Consider the following 5,347-nt stretch of genomic DNA (forward strand, 5'->3'; position numbering starts at 1 on the left):
TATTGTAGTAGATTAGTAAATTTTACACATCGAACATCAATCAATAACCTCATTTAACGATTACAAAATGTTAGCCTGAATTATCATATGCTAGGTTTTGAAGAGTAAATTGCAGATTCAACATCAACAAGAGTTCCACGATCTCATACTTTCGCCAAATGATGTTAACCCTTCCAGTTGACGAATTATACAATTTTAATCATTAACTTTGCAAATAAGAGTCTCATTTGCATGGATTATATCAGTTGATCATATTCTCCACCCAATGACAGCCTTATCTTAACTAAAAATGGCTGTTCTAGCACTACCTCATAAATTATGCAATTGAGGTCACGATTTGAATAAATTATGTTTATTGATGTTGACCTTCATTTCCAAATGCGGCAAGTATGAAATTCCCAGCAGTTACAACTATGAAATTATAACAATTTGCCATTAATTATACAAATCAGGTCTTCATTTACATAACCTATGTCCTCAGATCATTTTCTCGTTCTCAATTCATGGTTGCCCACTTGCCCAGGGCAAGTAAAAGTACTGTTCGGGTGTCACGAAATGAGCCGGGGTTGATCTCAAGGAACTCCGTTTCATACCAGACTTCTGCCCTAGTACAGGCCACCGGACCTCTCTCTCTCCAGCCTAGGCCCCGACTGACTCCCCCAGCTCCCACGCTCTGCCTTATGGGCTTACTGAAAACTATCCTATGTACTCCATCACATCGGGCAAGTGAATATCCCCCTGGACTTGCCCGATTGGGCAAGTAAATTTTTTGGATGCACCCTACTTTTAAGTATAGCCCCTACAGTATTTCGACCAAATTTCAAACAATTTTGATAAATAAAGCATCCAACATTATAAACTCTATTATAATAAAATAATTTCCTTTCTGGTAGTAAAATGCATAGAAATGCTTCATATTTTGGCAAGTGAAAAGTTGGTTTGGGCAAGTGGAAATGACAAGGTCCAACCCTGCAATTACATGTCACAAGTGTTTCATAGTCCTATTATGGAATAAAGCAGATTTATAGAATGCCCTCATTATTTATGCAAATTAGGTCCAGATTTGAATAATTGTCATCTGATTATGTCAAGCATCACTAAAGCTACCTATAGACCAAAAAGCACGACAATACGTCAACCGGTTCTTGAAGTTCTGCTGCAGTACCAATGAAAGCCACCAGGGGGCCCAAAATCTAATCATTTCTAGGTCATCATCAAAACATATGTACCCAATACCAAGTTTCATGACAATGTATCAAGCGTCTTGAGTTATGCTGTTCACAGACAGACAAACAGACGGACAAACGCTACTTGGCGAAGGTAATTAATAACATCAAACTCTTTCTTTTGTGTCCACAGAGAGGTGCACCACCTGTGTTTATTGCTAGGTTATGGTGCAGATGCCATCTGTCCATACTTGGTATATGAGAGTGTCATCAACCTTCAGGATCAGCGGCTTCTGGACCCCCCACTGACTGAGCAGCAGATCATGGCCAACTACCTCCAAGCCTCGCAGACTGGTATCAGCAAGGTCATGGCCAAGATGGGCATCTCCACACTCCAGAGTTATAAGGTCTGTATGAATTGAAAATACTTTGGATGTAAGAAAATTAATGAATTTATGTTGTAAATCTTTTTCTTTTTCTAATACATCATGCTTAACGATGTACACCCCAGATGTACGTCCAGATTTTTAAGAGCACTTTTACTGAATAGCAGTATAAGGGGCTTTTGAGTACTCCATGTACATGGGGGTTAAAAAAAAACCTTTTGCTGAAAAGCACTGTATGGGGGTATTGAGAATATTTTACTAAAGAGTACTTATGGGTATTGAGGACTACATGTAACGGCGGGTTCCATAACTTCGAACGTAATTTTTTGGGGTTGACATGAGACTGCACCAGCGCCGGTTGTCAGGAAAGGGGTTTGATTTGACGGGTGACAATGAGGTATGTCGGTGTTTGTGGAATGTCCGTGAAGAGGATGACTTTACATCGTCCACGCAGTGCTTACACTGTGGATCGCTGCCGGTAAAACCAGAAATACTCCGTCGTGAATGTAACATACAAAATTGTTCTATTTCAAACAGGGTACCCTAACTTCGACCTACGTATATTTTTGCCGATAATTTTTCATTCGGGATGAATCCAAATAAACAGAAGGCGGGATCACGTGTCAAACAACTTCAACTTTCCTCTGTTACTTTGGTTTTGATCGTCCGTAAGTCTTCTCAGCACGCTGTGCCTTACCCGCTAACAACAGCTGCGACGTAAATCTCACTTCCGGCGTTCCACTAATTACAACACCTTGGGGTCAAGTCCTCGGGGGCCTGCTACAGCTATGAACATGCGAGAAACTATCCATAACCTGGACTACAGTCCGTATTTCCTGCAAGCTACGAGGTAAGCTACCACGTGACAGTAGTCATGTGATATCTTAGGTCAGTGGCCGATACCAAACCGCACTGCTGTTTGGGGGAATGCGGTCCTCCGTGCGCTGCGGTAAATTCGTTCTAGATTTCTTTGCACGTTTGTGACGACTTTTGAAGCGTAAGACTAATATTTTTAGCACTGCCACAGCTAAGACAATGATAATAATTGCTGTATTGTGCGATCTTTACATTTATATAACACCCTTCACCTTCACGGCACGATATTGGACCAGCCTCCAGCTGTTGGGACAAAGACCTCTCCTAGCGCGCGGCCATGAATGACGTTCGAATTCTACTTGTTTACGTAACAATCGTTAACTTTTCAGATACTGGAGTTGCAAACAGACAACACCTCTATGCATGACCTTGGGTTCTCTGTGTTTTTATCGAGCACAATGGATAAAAGCAAACATGGCTCTCTTCTGCATAATAAGACAAACTAAAACTCGTTCGAAGTTATGGTACTGTCGAAGTTATGGGACCCGCCGTATCACCCGGCTGTGGAATCAGCTGCCCCAGTCTGTTAGAGAGGCCCGCAGCATCACTATATTTAAGAACATGTGTCGGGCCCACCTGCTCACACAACAGAAGCACCAGTTGACCCGGAGACGTGGCCCCAGATATGAGAACATTCTGGCGGCTAGAAACCGCATAACTGTATCTAGTGCTAAATGGACTGATATACTAGTATTCTAATCTATGCTGTTTTAGTACCCTTATACTTATTTTATATACTTATACTAGGTTTAAATGTGTGTCTTGTTTGTGTGCTTGTGATTGTTTTGTGTGTGGGCCACAACACCAGCCCCCGCTGCCTGTGGCCCACGAGTATTGTACTTGCTGCAATCTTAATAAATCAAATCAAATCAAATCAATGAAAACATTCCATGGAGAAGGTTGATATGAAACAGTGCATTTTGGAATGAGGATGAATTTGGACTGAAATATGAGCAAGCTCAGCCTTCTCAAAAAAATTTAGAGTAGGTGGCTGATAAGAAAAAGTAGCAGGCGAGCCACGAAGTGGCTCGAAGCGAGCCGCGCAGCGGCTCGCAGGGGGAGGGTACGGGAGGGGGGTGGCCCCCCTCCGTTGTGGGGGTCCGGGGGGCCTCCCCCGGAGGAATCGTAAAAATTGACCCCTAAACATCGTTTTTGGTACATTCTGAGCAGCTTTTATGGCAATCTTGTGGCTCCAAAATTTACTGTTCGTGCACAAATAATTCCGGAAAAAAGGCTGTATTAAAATTGTTTGCCACTCCGATCGTATTACGCGCGGTCCTTGCGCCCGGCCACAAAATGCAGAAAAATAAAGAAAGCATATTTAAATGTCAATTTGATCGAAAACATAATCATTGGGATGTGAAAAAATTTCACAGTTTCGCTTTTTGGAAGTTTTGTTTCTGTTTTGACGGTTTAATTCTAGCGGGGTGCGATCCATAAATGCCCTATGGAAATTCACCCCGCGTCCCGGTACACTGACTTCCGGGTTCCTTGAACAAGAAAATTACGAGAAAATGGCCAAAAATCGGCGTTGAGAAATATACATCTTCCCGAAAATTCTTTTAATTATGTATTTCTTTAATAGGATGTTGCTTAGTAGTCGTAGAAAAACGTAGAAAGCAGCGTAAATGTGTCTCTTCTCACCGGCGAGAGCCTGCCGGCGAGGAAAAATCTTCCCGCGCTGCCGGCTGCTCGCCACATCGCTTATCCAATCAGAATGCAGGTCATGTGAGGTGAACCAATCACAGCGTCGATCGCACGCTGCTACTTAATATTCATGACAAGATGGCGCCTGAAAGCTCCTGTTTTTGTACAGCGAAGCGGAGTGTGCGTGTTTTTATTCCGGGGTTTTGACGCTGATTTTTGGCTAGCCGTGATTAAGCTACAAATGCCACACTAGTGGAGACAACAGATGAGTGATCATTTTACGATCGACAAGAACTTTTGATGAATGAAACAGCTGTGAAATCTCGCTGATGGCGATTTGTTTTTGAAAATTTGTCTCTGTGTATGAAAATATGAACACGCTTCTATACATGTCTTGATATTTTTTGACGTGATTTGTACTAGTTATTTGTAGCAGGAATGTTACTAGTGCCGGGAGAAGTTGGGAAGGTAGCGGCTTGATAAATTTTCGTGAGCAACGAGTTTACGAAGCAAGTTCCACCTAGCTCGAGCGATACAGCTCCGCGGATACAACTCGAGCCCCGAACAAGACCCTCCCCCCGTAAAGTTTCGGCCGCTCTGGCCGGCCGCGGGCCGCTCGTAGAAGCAAACGCTGACTCGTGCTCTAGAAATCTGCACAGGAGGCTAAGAAAGAAGCAGTTTTCAGATCCAGAAAGCTAGCAGAAATTTGTCTGAAGTTCGACAGAAGAAATGAGCCGGTGAAGTTTGTGAGAAAATGTAACGGAGCTTACTTGTTTTTCTGAAAATTTAGACGAAAGTAGCCGGCGCAAAAATTAGAAAATTTTGACGAAAGTAGCCGGCGCAAAAATTTGAGTAGGCGGCGATTTTCGCCGGTAGCCGGCTTGTTTTGAGAAGGCTGAAGCTACTAGTCTTCTGGTTATGTCATTTACAGCTGTAAGTAACAGTTTGTTTTCTCCGCTGCAGGGAGCTCAGATTTTTGAGGCAGTGGGTCTTGGTAAGGAGGTTGTGGACAAATGTTTTGCTGGCACAGCCTCCCGCCTGGGAGGGGTCACTTTTGAGATGCTGGCACGAGAGGTCAGTAAAACTCATCTTATGAACTTATAGTATATCATATATGTAGTCATAAAGTACCATCTCAATATGAATATTGTGCATACTGTATTATATATGTAGTGATCATTCCAGGTTTTAACATTGCTAACAATCACACAGTTGCACTAGTGAGGCCTAGGAAAAAAAGGAATCTGATATGTTTTCAATGTCTTGAGTGCC

At 42.8% G+C, this 5,347-nt stretch overlaps 1 pseudogene; it reads left to right on the top strand.

Moving 5' to 3' along the window:
* Positions 1-5,194, top strand: part of LOC109471236 — a 49,823-nt pseudogene extending 44,629 nt beyond the window's left edge.
* The last annotated feature ends 153 nt before the right edge of the window (positions 5,195-5,347 follow it).

This window comes from Branchiostoma belcheri, unplaced genomic scaffold, assembly GCF_001625305.1.
Source record: "Branchiostoma belcheri isolate BF01 breed outbred unplaced genomic scaffold, Haploidv18h27 scaffold241, whole genome shotgun sequence".
NCBI lineage: Eukaryota > Metazoa > Chordata > Leptocardii > Amphioxiformes > Branchiostomatidae > Branchiostoma > Branchiostoma belcheri.